Below are 18,304 nucleotides of genomic sequence, written 5' to 3' on the forward strand. Positions count from 1 at the left end.
AGCGAAAGGAAGCTTTGGAAAACACCGCAATGCTTCAGTTACTGAGTCCTTGGGGAGGCGAGGCGAGGCGAGGCGAGGCGACAGTTCTGCTGCACACAGGAGAAGTGATGTGTCGAATCTGGACTGTCGGGGGAAGTGAGGCGTCTAAATCCAAGATGTTTCTGGCCTGTGGGTGATGCGTGGAAAAACTTGGTGCACAGGCACGATGTGAGACACACCGGAGGTGATGCGTTACTTTGCGAGGCTTCACGCCGTTCTGTGTCAGTGCTGGGGGCTACGCGGCGAGGCTTTGCATCACTGGGCGGGACTCGGCGAGGCTTTGCATCATCCGGCGTCGGTTCCGAGAGACTTTGCACAGCTTTGTGGTGATTCTTGCAGAGATTAGCTGCAAAACCCACCTCTGAGGCCTTGTAACTGGAAGGAGGCACCTGAGGCAAGGGTTGGACTCACAGATGGCAGAGTCCAGCAGCACCAGCAGATTTGCAGGAAGTCTTTTGTGTCCCTGAAACATCTTAACAGGAGGCAAGCACAAGTCCTTGCAGAAACATCACGAGCAGGATACACAGCAAAGTCCAGTCCTTTGTCCTTTCCTTGCCAGAAGCAGAACCGCAGGCCAACCCCACACAGCAAAGGGGCAGTACTCCTCCTCACAGCTCCCCAGCTCTTCTCCTTGGCAAAAGTTCCTCTTGATTCCAGAAGTAATCTAAAGTCTCTGAGGTTTTAGGTCTAATACGTATACCCCAAAATGTCTTTGTTCTCTTTGTGAAAGGGTCTCTGAGCCCAGTCAAAACCAGTTCTGTCCTCATTGGTGCAGAATGACCACAGGGGGTGGAGACAGTATTGTGCGAGGGAGACAGGCCCTATTCAGGTGCAAGGAAATCTCTGACACTACTCTAAATGCAGCCAAGCCCCATTCAGCTCAGCTCTTAGTCATCCAGGAAGGGCCAGGCACACCTCAACCCCCAGTGGCTGTCTACAGTGAATGCACAATCCCCAGACCCTGTCACTCCAAAACCAGACAGTCAATACACAAACAGGCAGAGGCACACTGAATGGTCAAACAAGAAAATTCCTACTTTCTAAAAGTGGCATTTTCAAACACACAATTTAACAAGCATTGGCATAGCCAATAGGTCTCGCCTTTGGGACCTTATAAGTGTTTAGTTATGCAGCACAATATCCTTGGTGCAACAACATCAACTGTTCGCATGGCTAAGCACTTATAAGGTCCCAAATGCGAGACCTATTGGCTATGCCAATGCTTGTTTTATCTTGCAATCAAAGCATTGAAATGCTCAGTATGTTGCTAAGACCGAACAGAATGGATCACAAAACTTTAGGGAAAGTCAATGCAGATCTTGGAGGATGGACATTAAATATTAAAGACTGCCATCATACTATAGAGTTTGAATAGATGTGTTGTGCACCTACTGGGTGGTTTCACTCCTAACATTTCTGAACAGAAGTAGTTCATGAAACCACATTACAATGACATGGTGTAGAGCAAGCACAGGAGGAACCAAAAGAGCTAAGTCTTGTACAATTACAAGAGCGGAAAATGGCACCCTCTCAGAGAAAAGTATTGGAAAGAGCGAAAACTAGAACCTCCCACCCACTCCTTGACGGATCTGACTCTAAGCCCATCTTCTCGGAGTCAATTTTCTTCCTTCGGGCATTTCTAATCGGCTCAAATGGTGAACTTTGATAGACAGCCATATAAAGACAAAAATGGCTGCCTTTAATTGGGAGCACCCACACCAGAGTACCGAAATGAAACAATTCATCTAGAGCCAGTACTAAAAGGACACAATTATGTGGTCAATAATAAACTCAGTGAATGCATATTTTTTAGTTAAAGTATATAAACCCTTTCAATAAAAGAACAAACGAGAAAACAAGGTACACCTTTCGAAGAAACATTCATTTGTGAAAGAAAATAATATCTGTGCAAAGAATTTGTAACGTGGGGGGCAGTGCTGCCTCACTCCTATCCATGCTATAACTCATGACCTTCCTGCAGTTTCTTCTTTTCATTGTGACTTGATTTTTCAATATGCTTTAATGACTTGGTGCTCCAAAACCCACCAGAGTGGCATTTGGGCCCTAAATTTGCGAAATTACCTAAAGGTGATGTAGTTTGTTGGGGAAAGGCGCATGATGGTGGGAGGCATTTAAAGGAGATGGAAAGGATAGCTGAAAGAACAGAAGCGGGAACAACATTCAAGAGATGAGCAGACTGGTAAAAGATGTGTAAAAGGTGAGGGGGAGAAATTGGAGCGAAGAGGATAGTGTGCAAGACAGAGGAAAAGGATAGTGGGAGATGTTTAAAAAAGTGGAAAAAATGTGATAAGGATGGCGGACAGACAGAGGACCAGCTCATGAGAGATGTGCAAAAAGATAGAAAGGAATGCAAAAACAGGAGCAAAGTCGGTACAGCAGAACAATGTGAAATGTGTAAAAGAGAGGGAGCAGAGTGTTGACAGGAAAGAAGCAGAACCGTGAAAAAAGGAGAAACAGGCGGCATACATTGGGAGATGCGTAAAGGGGCTGGAGAGGAATTGAGATTACTGCGCTCATACTGCGTGTGCACTTAAACTTAGCTACAGAGGGAAGAGAACATTCACAGCCACACACACAGAAAAACATTAAGTGAGAGGGAGAAGCAGTAGGTGAAGAGAAGTACGGGGAATAGTAGGTAAGAGAAAACAAGAGGTGATGCTGAAGCCGGAATTAAAGGAAGAACAGTGGGGGAAGAAAAGCAAGAGAAGCCTGGGAGTTGTGTGCGAAAGTGAAAGTGATCACGATGCACTTAATGAGGCCAGCAGAGTGATGAGATCTGTGGTGGGGGAGGTAATTGAAGAGCGGAGAGAGGCACCCAAAGCGCTCGCCCGCGCACATGAACTCAAGCTCTAGGACGGCCATGGCAGCATCTGGTAGCACTTTTTTTTTACCCCTTTACTAAAAGTCGAGCAAGCAGCGCATGCGCTGCTCTAGGCTCGACCTAAAAACCATCTTTATTAAAAGATGTGTTTTAAATTCTAAGTTCAGAGAGCCTAAACTTTATTTCTCTATCTTGTCCCAATGGGAAGTTATACTGGTAAGATGCTACAAAGCATTTCCTATTCTATCCTATGGGGCAAGATATTCTTTCAATAGTGAAATACCAAATCCGCAGTATTTCACTAACAGGGCATGTCACACACACCAGTACATGTCCTACATTTCACATACACTGCACCATGCCAAATGGGTTACCTTGGGCCTACTATAGGAATGCCTTACATGTAAGAAAAGGGAAGGTTAGGGCCTGGCAAGTGGGTGCACTTGCAAGTTGACATGGCAGTTAACAAACTAAGCACAGACACTGTAGTGGCAGGTCTGAGATACCTTTTCAGGACTACTCATGTGGGTGGCACAATAAGTGCTGCAGGCCCACTAGTAGCATTTGATTTACAGGCCCTGGCACTCTTAGTGCACTTTACTAGGGACTTACTAGTAAATCAAATAAGTCAATCATGGATAACCAATCATGATAACAATTTACACAGAGAGCATATGCACTTTAGCACTGTTTTTATGTTGGAATCTGTTTTATTGTATTTGTATTTAACAAGATTACAGTTAGAAATATGCAATCACAACTTATACAGTACAACACATTATGTCACTCGGTACCTCCGGTGATAGTTGCTGCCGGTGTGCAGTGTAAATCGCTGGGTCCGGGCTTTAGTGCCATCTATTACTTGCAGCTGCTTTGGTTGCTAATGTCCAACAAATGAAGAGTGACCTGTGATTTGTTGCCGGTCACTGGAGGGGGTCACGCCTGTAAATGAGACTGTGTGTGTGCAGCTTTTCATCGATATCGAGAGCGGGGTGTGGATAAGAACTTGGGGTAACGGAGGCTAACTAGGGGTGGGCATTAAGTCGGTGAGGCATATCCGGGTAACCAAAGTGTTAATCACTGGATTGTTATTTGTTATATTTGTTGGGGCTGGCATGTGTTCCTTACGTGGCTTGCTGGCAGCACTCGCTGCTCGCCTAGTGGTCTTGTTTTTGATTGTTACAAAGTGTACCCCCCATGTGTGTAGCATGTGGTAGTCTTGCGTCGAAAGGCCATGTTAAAGAGTATTGTCAAAGCCTGGGGTTCCATGCCTTCCCAATAGTTCATGTAATATTGTGTCCCAGCATTCCGCAATTGGGATTTTTTGCTGGGCCAGTGCATCCTCCCTGCGCAGCGCTACACCATCAGCTGTCGCCCACACCTGCAGAGAGCATTCCCAAGCATGCACAACTGGGGGGCAGGCGAGTGCCATCTTTTTTGTGATCAGCTTTTTGCGACAATTTGTCCCTTTGCCAAGAACCGAGAGGTGACTCTTAGGTTCTTGGTGTTTGTTTAAAGGTGCAAAATGCAGGTCTCCCAATTCGCGGGTATTAACCAGTCTGTGCAGCAGCTCAGCGTGGACACCACTGACTCCCAGTACTGTCCTAATTTTGGGCAGTTCCATATCATGTGCAAGAGGTCGGTGTCCGCAGCCTGGCAGGGTGGACCGGAGGCATCAGCACCATCATAAATCCTATTAATTTTAGCTGGGGTGAGGTATGCCCTCTGGGTGATAATGTAATGTAGGAGGTGGAATCTCATGTTTCGTGGGACTTTGACTGGCCCTTTCAGTACCCTGCTCCATTCGGTGTCAGTAAAGAGGCGTGGCAAGTCCCCGTCCCAGCGCGCCCGCAGGGACAGGAGAGGTGTTGCTGTGTGGTATCTGAGGGAGGCGGTGAACCACTTGACGAGGTGTCTGCCCTGACCTATCACATGCAGATATTGGATGGTTAAGTGCGTTGGGGGTTTTAGTGTCATGTCCCCCCAAAGCTTATGTAGTGCAGCTACCAATGCTTGATGTGTGATGAACACTTGGTTCTAAGTGAGAGGGTGCCACTGCATGAGCAGGACACCCCTGCAGCCTACGCAGTCCATTCTCCCGGCTTGTTAGTGCTGCAGCCATTTACGACATATAGAGTGGCATTATGCGACCGAGTGATGACCAACTCTAAAACGGCTGAAAGTAACCCTATCGTGTTTGGTGTCAACATTGTGGAATCATACCGCCACACTGGTAACCGGTGTGGAAGGTATGATTCCACCCCTCAGAAACTAGCTTTGAGAGGTCTCTGTTGTTCCCAGTACCAGCCTTCTAGTCCTGGGCAGCCCAAAATGGTTGCTGCCAACTACAGACACATTTCTGCCCTCCTCCTGCTGCTGAGCCAAGCTCAAGCAGGGGAAGGCAGAACAATAGGCATCCTGTCACAGGGAGGTGTGACCATCTCCCAGACAGAATTTAGTGTATTGGGCCTGGGTGGGTGCACTTCCCAGCGGCCGAAATTCTGCATGAGGGGCACATTTGGTGTCCCTGTGCATAGTCCAGTTCAAACCAGTCCTGGGAGCCGTTGGCTCCTGCTCTGGCGTGAAACTGGACAAAGGACATGTGAGGAACCTCCCCACTGTCCAGACCCTCTCTTGGAAGGGTCCCCTGAATCTGTTCAACCCTCTCCCATGGGTAAAAAAGGGCTTACCTGTCTGTAGGTCCCTAGATTCGACATGGACAAGATTCTGATCAAGAAACCATTGAACTTCGACCGTCTGGACACTCTGGACTTCGCTGGACTTCGTTTGGGCCCGACTTCGTCTCCCTCTCAGTCTGAAGCATCGTCTGTGCCCATGCACCTTACAGGCTGGACCTGTGGAGCATCAAGGACAACTGAAGATATCTCCCTTGGGGTGAAGGAGTCACTCCCCTGCATTCGCAGGCACCGTAATGCAACTGACAGGTCTGCTGATCCTGAACTCCTGCGGACTCCGAAGGCTCCAGCAACACAGGAGGTGGGTTCCACGTTGCTCGAGGTCCGAGCTGTCCTCTCAACGAGTTTGAGGTCAGAATCCCTCGTAGGGGCTGTAATACCCGAACCCCTGTGCACCGTGTACTTTTGCAAGTGCATATGCTTGTTGGTGTTGCCCGAACAAGTTAACTGCGCTACGAATAGCCCCAACCACTGGCAGCATTTCCTACAAAGAATTTTGGCCTCTTCATACTGGGTGCTCCGCAAGCTGTCGTTTTGTGAAACTGCTTGAGGCCCTGTGTCTCTGGCCTGTGAGTCCCCTTTAGGGTCAGCTCGGCTTTTCTTGAGCTTCCCTGGTTGCTCACGGCATGCCCTGGCTCCCCTTGTTGTGGTGAGTCTCCTGGACCTTACTGGTCCAGACCGTAACCTTCCTTGACCTTCTTCATGGTTTGCCGTTGCCAGGGATTGTTGGTGCTCCCGCCAGACACCGACCCCTCAGCACTCGACATCCCTCGTGGGACAGCTCGCATCCGGCTCCTGGTTATCCTCAATGTCTCCTGGTCCCCGTGGCTGCATTGTCAATGTCTCCATAAACACACCTGAAGCACCCAACATCAGTGGGCATTCGACTACCAAGCCCCTGGTCACTCCTGAGTGACCCAGACTCTGTCCCCTCTGCTTTCAGGTTCTCTTCATCATGAATCGCCATGGCCAGGCCGGGCCCTGGGGCCACCAACTCTACTCAGGAAGAACCCACCTCTGGTCACCACGGTACTGTTATCAGCTATACTGCAGGGGAATTAAAATCTCTTAGGCACTTGTCATCCACACATTGTCTAACTTGCACTCTTCCTGTTCATGGCTTTAACTGCAATAATTGTGGGTTCTCACTGGGCAGGATGAGCAGGTGTAAACTAATGAAACGCCCACATAAGTACGGTAAATCGAAGGCTATTAAACCATCTTTCACTTGTCTCAAACTCCAGTTTTGGAGTATAAACTGTAGGTCACTCCCTTTTTTAGTCGATGAAAGACCGGATGCCGTGTTTCTGACTGAAACTTGGCTCCACGCAAGCTCTGGACCTAACATTGCCTTGGCAATCCCTACTGATTATGTCATGGTCAAGAGGGATAGAGATATTGGCAAGGGAGGTGGCATTGCTATAATTTTTAAATCTATCTATAGCTGTAAGTTCGAAGCCTTTCCTCTTCAAGGATGCGAGGCTGCTCAATTCAAACTAGCAATTAGTGCTCAGATGACTTTGTCTGGTTTATTGATATATCGTCCCCCTGGGAAGTCTAACGTATGGACGACATCCTTTTCTGAAATTATTGCCCACTGATCTTGAAGGCTGCCAATTTTACCATTTTGGGTGACCTGAACCTACATTTGGAAGAACCTCAATGCGCTGTTAGTAAAACCTTCTTAGCTGATTTAGAAGCTCTTAATATTCTGCTGCGCAATTCAGGGCCTACGCATTTTGCAGGGCACTTATTGGATCCTGTCCTCTCGAACCTCCCGTATGATTGTGAACCTGCTGCTCGCCCTCTGGAATGGTCTGATCATTTCGCAGTCCAGTTCTCTCTCCCTCTTACTAAGACTATGGCAATTGGTGGTGGTGACACAGGAGAGAGTCTACGTCGTTGGGGCAAGCTTAATATCCCTGATCTTAACTCGCATTTGTCTGATACCTCACCGGATGTTGACTCGTCTCTGTTGGTGCTGGAGGCTGCAGTTCCAAATGGTTGAGTGCTGCTGTTGACAAACTTGTTCCATTGGTACCTAGGCATCTTCTGCCCGCCCGTCATCCTGCGGCATGGTTCTCGGAAAATTTAAAAACCATGAAGTCTCAATGTAAGGCCCTTGAGAGGAAATGGAGACACTCTTACTCTCCGTCTCGTAAGGTGGCCTATAAGGAAGCTCTTAGAGACTACCACAAACAATGTAAAATGGCTAGAGCGGCCTATATTGCCAACACCGTAACACATGCCCAGAATTGTCCTCGTACACTTTTCTCTGTGGTAAAAAAACTGACAGGTGCAGATTCTATTCCTGCCCCTCCTGTTTTGGATGAGGCACAATGCAATTCTATCACAGAGTTTTTATTGCTAAAGTGGAACGCATCTATGATTCCTTGAATCCCTTACCCTTGAACGAGGAATTATCGTCTATGCCAGTGCTTGTCCATAATAGTCAGCCCCCCCTGGCAGTCAAACTTACTGACTGGCTACTTTTTGACGATGCCTCTTTTGCTCACTGCTTGGAGAGCATTAAATCTGGCTCCCCTCGCGACCCTTTACCGGCCAAGATCCTTAAACAACTTGATCTGGACTCTCGTCGTGTTGTGATGAAACTCCTTAATTCCTCCCTGATAGAGTCACATGTTCCACAGGAGTGGAAACATGCGATGATTATTCCTCTGCTTAAAAAGGTTGGAGCTGATGTTTCTAATTTATCCAACTTTAGGCCTATTTCACTGTTGCCCATTTTTTCTAAGATCTTGGAAAGGCATATCAACTCACAGCTGACTCTCCTGGTAGAGAGTTCGGGCTTCCTGCATCCATCTCAATCTGGCTTTAGAGCGCACCATTCCACTGAGACCACACTTTTAGGAGTTACTGAGAGTTTACAGCATGGTATCGATCGCGGGGAAACATCTGCACTTATTCTTTTGGACTTAAGTACGGCGTTCGATACCGTGTCTCATTCCATCCTTCTCGCAACTCTTCAATCTCTGGGAGTTGAGGGCTCTGCTTTGGCTTGGATAGCCTCTTTTTTAAGTGGTCGTACTTTTCAAGTTTTCTCAGCTAAAACATCCTCTACAATTTGTTCATCGGCGTACGGCGTACGGCGTTCACCAGGGGTCTATCCTCAGTCCACTATTATTTAACATCTATGTTAGACCCCTGGCCACCATTGTGGAGGAAGCCGGTCTTACTTTATTCTCTTACGCCGATGATACGCAAATTATTTTCTCCCTCTCCAATACGGAAGGTAATAACATCTCGGCTTTGAAGCAGGGTTTGACCCGAGTCTCTGAGTGGATGCAGAGTAATTTCCTCAAGCTAAATGGGGTTAAGACGGAGGTTGTGATCCTGGGCAAGGGCAAAGATCTATGGGGTTCTCAACATTGGCCCGAGAGTATGGGCCCTACCCCTCAACCCGTTGCTCAGGTCCGCAATCTCGGATTCCTCATTGATGAAAAGCTTACGATGCGGCAACAGGCTGTTAGGGTGGCCTCCATCTGTTTTGCCACCTTAAGATGGCTTCAAAAAATCTTGTGGATGCTCCTCACCTCTACACAGAGGACCGTGGTCCAGGCATTAGTAGTTTCACGCCTGGACTACGGTAATGTCCTCTACCTTGGTGCTGATTCAACAACAGTGAATAAACTTCAGGTTGTCCAGAACGCGGCCGCACGGCTTCTACGTAATGTTCCTCGGAGAACATCCGCCTTTCAAGCCCTTCGCGACCTGCATTGGCTGAGAATAACGAGTAGAATTAAATTCAAAGCCTTATGCCACATTTTTAAGATCAAACAGGGCTCAGCCCCAAAGTACCGACAGGATCTCATTCAGGCTTATAAGCCTAGCCGCTGTTTGAGATCCTCGGGAAAAGGCGACTTTATTGTCCCTAGATTTAAGCTGGTGAAGATGGGCGGTCGCTCTTTCTCTCATCTAGGTACTAAGTCTTGGAATGCCTTGCCCGTGACCCTGAAGTTGGAGATGGATCTTTTTCGCTTCCGCAGGGGTTGAAAAACCTGGCTTTTCCAGCAGTGATCAGAGCAGTCTTTTCTAGTAGTTTGCTTGGCAGTTCTTTCCCTCTTTAGTCTGTCCCTTGGCGCCGGGAAACCCATTGCGGGTAGCTGTGCGCCTTATAAGTTTAAATATATAAAATAAATAAATAAATAAATAAATAAATCCTCCTTTGGTTTCCATTGGACATTTTTCTTCTTTCCAGCAGTGGCATTTCCTTGAAGTCCTCCATTGAGATTGACGGTGGTTTCCGACACCACTTCAGCCCTGTGCACCGACTTCCCTGAGATAGGTAACTCTGGTACTAGGGTATCCACGGGTGGGGTGACTCTTCAACCTCCTATGATCCAAGGGAATTCCTTGTAATCCACTGGGAAGGCTTCATAAACACTAAAACTTCAACTGTGAGTTCCCCATAGAATTGTACGGAGCACGCAGGCGGGTTCCCACACTGCACCCGGCCTTCATGGGGTCCCTACTTACTCACCTTGGGTGGTTCCTTGGGGTCCCAGCAATTCTACATACTCTAGGCACTGTCTTGACTCGAGTTGTGGTTCTTATACCACTATTTTGGTATATGGTTTGGTCCTCCCCTAGGGCCCACTGTGTATTATTGCTACTTACTATTGTTTCTGTGCTACAGTACTGTGTGCATTGTGATTATCTTCGCTGCCTAGAAGTATAGGATTCTGCAAAAGGAGCACGGGGGGAGGAAAGTGAGTTAAAACAAAAAGGCTTTCAATTGTTTTCTAAAAATACCGTAGCTAGGGATTTCTCGTATTGTTTGGGGGAGCTGGTTCCAGTATTTTGGAGCGAGAAATTACAAAGCTCTTCCGCCAGTCTGGGTGAGGCGAATTTGGGGGACCTGAAGAAGACCCCGCGAACTGGATCTAAGTCTCCTAGAGAGGCAGTATTTAAAAAGTTTTCTTTGTAGATGCGGGGACCTCTATTATTCAAAGCATTGAAAGTTAGGCAGCAGATTTTGAAAAACTATCTTTTTTTCACCGATAGCCAGTGTAATTCCCTGAGCAACAGGATTGAGGGGGTGCCCGCAGGGCGGTTCAGGATCATTCTACCTGCTGTATTTTGAACCACTTGCAGTTTTGCCAGGTGTGTTTGTCCTACCTCTGCCAGCAGAGCGTTGCCGTAATCCAGGCGACTGGTTACCATCGCCTGCACTAATGTCCTTTGATGCAGGGTAGGTATGAATGGAAGGATTTTTCGAATCTATGACATGATATCGACAGGCAGAATATCTACATACAAAATTATCGACACAAAAATATCGACATAAAAAATATCGGAGTTATATCTTCATAAAGGTAAGTACAAAAATATCGAGAAAAAAAATATCGTAGTACATAAATATCGAAATTAAAAATATTGTTTTTTAAATGTATTATTAATAATGTAAAAATAATTTAAAAATACATATAATTTTACAAATATTAAAATAAACATTGAAACATATTTAAAAAATAATAACTAATACATATACATTTAAAGTAAATTTAAAACTCTACATATAAATTAATATATATACTTACTCCACATATTGTGACAGTAGGAAAAGCATTGGATAGCGTGGGGGTAAAAATTACTAATCCCACTCCAGAGGGTGCAACAGTAGGGAAAACATTGGATAGCGTAGGGGTAAAAATTACTATTCCCACTCCAGAGGGTGCAACAGTAGGGAAAGCGTTGGATAGCGTAGGGGTAAAAATTGCTATTCCCACTCCAGAGGGTGCAACAGTAGGGAAAGCGTTGGATAGCGTAGGGGTAAAAATTACTATTCCCACTCCAGAGGGTGCAACAGTAGGGAAAGCGTTGGATAGCGTAGGGGTAAAAATTACTATTCCAACTCCAGAGAGTGCAACAGTAGGGAAAGCGTTGGATAGCGTAGGGGTAAAAATTACTATTCCCACTCCAGAGGGTGCAACAGTAGGGAAAGTGTTGGATAGCGTAGGGGTAAAAATTACTATTCCCACTCCAGAGAGTGCAACAGTAGGGAAAGCGTTGGATAGCGTAGGGGTAAAAATTACTATTCCCACTCCAGAGAGTGCAACAGTAGGGAAAGCGTTGGATAGCGTAGGGGTAAAAATTACTATTCCCACTCCAGAGGGTGCAACAGTAGGGAAAGCGTTGGATAGCGTAGGGGTAAAAATTACTATTCCCAGTCCAGAGGGTGCAACAGTAGGGAAAGCGTTGGATAGCGTAGGGGTAAAAATTACTATTCCCACTCCAAAGAGTGCAACAGTAGGGAAAGCGTTGGATAGAGTAGGGGTAAAAATTACTATTTCCACTCCAGAGAGTGCAACAGTAGGGAAAGCGTTGGATAGCGTAGGGGTAAAAATTACTATTCCCACTCCAGAGAGTGCAACAGTAGGGAAAGCGTTGGATAGCGTAGGGGTAAAAATTACTATTCCCACTCCAGAGAGTGCAACAGTAGGGAAAGCGTTGGATAGCGTAGGGGTAACAATTACTATTCCCACTCCAGAGGGTGCAACAGTAGGGAAAGCATTGGATAGCGTAGGGGTAAAAATTACTATTTCCACTCCAGAGAGTGCAACAGTAGGGAAAGTGTTGGATAGCGTAGGGGTAAAAATTACTATTCCCACTCCAGAGAGTGCAACAGTAGGGAAAGCGTTGGATAGCGTAGGGGTAAAAATTACTATTCCCACTCCAGAGAGTGCAACAGTAGGGAAAGCGTTGGATAGCGTAGGGGTAACAATTACTATTCCCACTCCAGAGGGTGCAACAGTAGGGAAAGCATTGGATAGCGTAGGGGTAAAAATTACTATTCCCACTCCAGAGGGTGCAACAGTAGGGAAAGCGTTGGATAGCATGGGGGTAAAAATTACTTCCCACACTACTCCCCCTTTAACACACAACACACTACACATACAAAAAAACACAATTAATATAAATATCAATTAATCAATTATTAAAAATTATTATTATTAAATGGATGTAATTATAAATGAACTAATTAACACATATTAATTACCAATTAATTAACAATAAATACCAATAAATAAATACAATCTCTTTAATTAATTAAATTGAATTATATCACACCCTATTCACCTATAAACTCACAACCCACTACACATAAATAAATCACATCATTTAATCACTTAATAAATAATTACCAATTAATTATTAATTAACAATAACAAACAATTAAATATATTAGCACATTAACTCTAATTAATTTAATTAACTAATTAATAATAATTAATTACCAATTAATTATTAATTAACAATAACAAAAAATTAAATATATTAGCACATTAACTCTAATTAATTTAATTAACTAATTAATAATAATTAATTACCAATTAATTATTAATTAACAATAACAAAATATAGTAAATACTACTACATTAACTCTAATTAATTCAATTAACTAAATAATAATAATTAATTCCCAATTCATTATTAATTATAAATATTAAAAAAATATATATATATTAATTATTATTAAATTACTTCCCACCCTATTCCCCTATAAACCCACAACCCGCTCTGATACTAAAACGCAAAATGTAAACAAAATTACTAATTTCCAAACATACATTAAAAACATATTTAACAAACATATAAACAACATAATAAAATACATAACACTAAACAAAATTTCGATATTAGTAAATTTCGATATTAGTAACATACATACCTTAAAAACGATATTCTGTCTATCGATATTTTGCACATCGATATTCTATACCATCTAAATTAAAACATCGATATTATTGTATGTCGATATTTTAATTTCGATATTTTGTCTCTCTACCGGATTTTTCATAGGAGTCGTATGCTATAATAGCATGCGCTGGTCGTGGCCGCAATTTGGTCCTTCATGGATAGCTGTCGATCTACTTTCATACCCAAGTTTTTTACTGACAGCTTAGGGGTAGGGGCTGAGCCAAGTTGGATGGGCCACCATTCATTCATTTAGAATGTAGCGCACAATTACATTTATGTTCAGGTAGTGCAACTTATATTGCACTTACTTAAAGTGAAACATGAATCTAATCTGAATTTCTGTACTGACATCTTTTATTCATTTGTAGTTGTATGTGAACATATGAAACACAATAAATGTGCACCATTTAATCATACGTTTAAAGTTGACTTAAGTAGGCCTGTATTTCTTTCTGCATAAGATGCTGCTTTTCCATTTCTGCTTGCGTATCTTTTTCTTGCAGGTGCGTCATGTGGTTGGTTACTTTGAGAATAGATGTAACTAAATATTAGTAATAGAGAGCCTAGGAGAGGACCTAAACAGTTATGTATCAAGAGGTGTAGTTTCCCCAAGGTTGGCATCGATCACAACTGGTCTGGGAGAATCTGCCAATGCTGCAGCTCACAACGTGAGAATGTGGAGGATAAGGGGTGCTACTCAGAATATTCATGGGGAAATAACTAGTAATCTCACAGGTTAATTTTGCCACTATTCCTATGGACTTTGAGAGGTATATCTCTCTATGCTTTCCCCTTTGACTCTTTGCTGAGTGTGGCTTAGGCAAACTCTTATTTGCCTATTCCTAGATATTTGCCTATCCCGAGAAGACTCCTGACCTAGCTTCTGTTATACTGACACCTTCCTGAACTATTAAGTTTTGAGACCATTTAAGATTTAATCTCCCTGGATGGTCTAGACTCAAAATTAGATGACTTTAGACATTACTCATGATACGGGGGTAGGATTAGAGATTTTTCTCTAAGCAGCAGATCTATTGCTAATTTTCTGTATAGCTGTGACTGAACTTCTTGTTTGCCTCTGCTGATGCGCCTGAACCGCTTAAAGAGGTTTGGTTATCCAGTTGTTATCTTGTATCTTTACAGTATGGTTTAGAGATTCATTTGCATTAGGCCAGGTCTGGTGGCTCAGTGGACTAATGCATCCAGTGCAGGGGCCTGTCTTTGACCTCATGGTCACAGGTTCAAATCCTGATGGGTCCACTCAGCCTTTCATCCAAAGAAGGTCGATACATTGAGTACTGTTGGGTAACAATAAACATCTGTTATTCAGCACAAAGGTACCCCATTAGGGGTGAACGTGCGCTTTACAAATAATTATGTTATTAACCTGACTTTTAACTTGTAATAACGCTTCTTAACGTTATTATCTGATTCCTAGTCCTCATTGTGTAGCCAACAGGGTTGCACTGTTAATTAGATTGTTTAACTAATGCTAACTCCCTTTACCACTCAGTTGACAAAGAAAAGGCCCTTCGGATAATCAATTGTAAGAGGTTGGCCCAGCACTGGATCACTGTCTGTGCTACTTTATGAGGCAAAACTCTGTCCGCACCCAACACACTATTCCAGATATATGATAATCACTAGAGTTATCTTACTGCTATTATAATCACCTCAAAATTGCTGGGCACACCATGATCTCTGCAGCAGGTGTCTTCTCCCTGTAAGGGGTTTTAAAATGCATCCTGTTTGTGCAGTGGCGACTGCCTCTGAGCGGCGGTGGTAGGCAGAGGGGGTTAGTGGAATGGATAAAAAAAATTAGACAAACGTACCTTCTCTTCTTGGCACCCACTGCACGCCTCTCCTCCGTCCTCTTTGTTCTGCACTGGAAGCAGCCACCGGAAGCAGCCTCTCTCAGCCAATCACGAAGCTGCATGAGCAGCGTAGTGATTGGTTGGAGCGTCCTGTTTGAACGCTCAGATAGTGCCTGGGGAGGCTGGGCATGTTCTCCATGGAGCTGCGCAACACAGCCCAATGGGGAACATACCAAGTGCGCATGATGGGTTGGCCCGCCCTAGAGGGCCTGCCAAACAGTCATGTGCACTTAAGGAGTGCAAAAAACACGTCTAGCGCTGCCAAGCTCCATCCAGCCGCGACCTGGCTCAGTCCCCCGCAGAAAAATAAAATGTTTATAAAAGCTCGTTATTTCCACTTTCTTTTTTGCACTGCTCAAATAGCAGTGGGGCAATGCTCCTCTGCCTTAGCGGAGGAGCCGCTACTGTGCTCAAATAGCCGTGGGGGAGCGCTCCTCTGCCTTAGAGGAGGAGCCGCTACTGTCTTTGTGATCAACTAAGTAATCTAACAGATTTATTTTCACTTATGTCCTAGTTGCTAATTTCTTTTATCGATTTGTTTTTTAAATAAATGTATAAATTGACTATAAGACGCTGCTTTTCAAGCTCTCCCCCCCGCCCTGACTCCATCCCTTTTCCTTTGCCACACTTTGATCCCCAATTTATGGGTTCCTAGATTCAATTTTTCCAATTCCAGACTTTCGAGAAATTGCCACACTTAAATCCTTACTCTCTGCCCTTGACAGCAGGTATACTTACCCAATAAAGGTTGTGTGAGCAGAGCAACTAATTTTACACGTATAAATCATGTTCTGTCTACCGCAAACATGGGATAACATTTTTTGTGTAAAAGTTGGAGGCGAAAGTGCAAATCATAATTGTGAGTGGGCCATACACCTGCGGCCCAAGCAACGAAGAAAAAACCTTATCAACGCTGCTACCAACATTCATAACTCAATTGAATTAACAGCTTTATAATGAACTAGAGTCATAGGAGGGACCCAGGGAGAGCCGTGCGCGAGCCGGTCTCTCCCTGGGTTTGTTCGCGCGAGGACGACTGGGCGCAGGACAGGTGGTGGTCTTCTTGATTAGGAGGGAAGTTTTAAGAGAGGCTAAGGCAGGCGGGAAAGGAACGCGCTAGTGGGAGGTTGGGGAGGAAGGTTCTTTTGCCCCACCCACCCGTCCCCCTTTTTTCTCTAGGTTTTTCCCCATTTTGCAGTATTTTTCGTTACTGCTATGGCCTTCTGGCCTTGCCACTTTAGGACAGGTGTCTTGTTCTTTTGTAGGCGGTTTCTAGTGGGGGGTGGGCAGCCTGGAGCGGGTTGGTCCATCCTCAAAGGGCAGTTAAAGGAAATGAGGGGGTATTCTTCAAGAGTTAGTTGTTTCTGGTTTGGGTTAGGTTAACTTGGTGGGGGGGGTTACTCCTAGGTAGGGATGCTTAGTCGAGCTGGAAGATTTGGATTTTATTAATTATTAAATAATGTGTTGGAAAGATGTTTGATGTACACACCTGTCTTAAATAAAGTGGCCTTTCTTGCTCTCAAAGAGGTGTGGACAGTGTTTTCTTGCGCGATCTGCCTTTCAGTAGATCAGCACGCTGTGGAATGCAGTCCTGTCAGGCTTGAGTGAAAACCTCGTGCGTCTCCCTCTTGCTCCTGTTGCAACATTCCCAGAAGGCCGCGCGACCGCCATTTAAGTACACCTGATTACTCAGTCAATCTGATCTCGGTGAGGTCAGGGCTAATCTGCTGCTAGTCCGGGACCTGCTGTTTTTTGTTTAATATAGCCTGCTGAGATTAGGGCAGGATTACAGATCATCCACCGGCGGCCAGGGAAGCATCTGCGGTCCGTCTCTCACACTGCTCTTTTGCAAAGAACCATAGGGCACGGGAGGAGGTGGTTTTCAGAGGCTGACACGCGAGCAGGAAGCAAGGGATCCTGGGATAGATACACTGTGACTCGCGCAGCTTTCGAATCTAAGAAGCCCGCCCAATGACATCAGATGAATACATCACCCCCAGGGTGAGGTATTTGCTGGACGCGTTAACTCCATCCTAATCTGAGTTTTTCATTTAGAAATGAGGCATGAGAATTGGTATTGAAAGGATCTAATTCCGCATGTTTTGCCCTTATTCACTATTTTTAAAAAGGTGCAATGAATTAATAGGGATTCCCAAAAACGTGTTTATCCTTTTTTGACCCGCCCCTTCTCAATACATTTTGGTGGGCCTAACCATCTAATATGAAGGGATCCTACCGCGAGTAGGATCCTAAGTCTTCAGAAATAGCAATTTTTTTACATGCTTCTCATGAATATGGTTAAGTGGAGAGCAGATTTATTCAGGCGGCATGACAAAAGTACTTTTCCATTCTAAAAGTGAGGTCGAGCTGAGGTTGGTACAGTTCGTAATGCAGTACAGTACCACAGCTACTCAGAAATCAATGAGCGTCAAAAATCAATGCAGGCCTCAGAGCTATCAAAACAACATTACACCCCTCCAATGCACTTGAAACTTTCACACTTTTGCTCTGCTCAAAGGTGTTCTTGTTCTTTCTCCGCCTTTAGCATCACAGTCTTTCACCTGCGCTAAAATCCATCTTTTAGCCTTCATGCTTTGAAAAAATGGTGCAATGTAAAATTCATTTCATCATAAAAAAAAGCAAAACAAAATACCTCTGGCCAATCTAGGGGAGACTTGTCACAATAAACACACTAAAACTCCACCATTATAACTCTATATTGCTTGCTCAGATGTCTATTTTTACGGCTGAGCACTGGGCATAGAGATCAGCTTTCTAAGCCTATCCAGAACGTATTTTAAGCGAACCCTGAAAGTATAAGCAAACAGACTGATGAAATACCATTTCTGGTATGTGTAATAAATCAGATCCTGACACGTTTCCATTTAGTTGATCATTGGAGAAGTGTAGGTCGTCCAAATATGTGCCATGAACATAATCATGTGAATAAGCATAAACATCAATTATGCAAACTAGAGGAAAGATCCCCAACGAGGTGGAGAAAAACCTCAACAAACAGCATCAATAGTCCAGCAGCAGTCAATAATAAATGCTTTACTTATCAGAAAGAGATGTGTAATATTGAGTGGTTTTACTTTTATTCAGAGTTTATATAGCATTTACATGCCCCT

At 44.4% G+C, this 18,304-nt stretch overlaps 1 long non-coding RNA gene across 1 annotated transcript in view; it reads left to right on the top strand.

Annotated features, from left to right (window-relative positions):
- The window catches only part of LOC144818486 (uncharacterized), a 394,882-nt gene that overhangs the window by 199,468 nt on the left and 177,110 nt on the right, over positions 1-18,304 (top strand). The window lies entirely within an intron of this gene.

The sequence above is a fragment of the Lissotriton helveticus genome, chromosome 2_1 (genome assembly GCF_964261635.1).
Source record: "Lissotriton helveticus chromosome 2_1, aLisHel1.1, whole genome shotgun sequence".
Taxonomy (NCBI): Eukaryota; Metazoa; Chordata; class Amphibia; order Caudata; family Salamandridae; genus Lissotriton; species Lissotriton helveticus.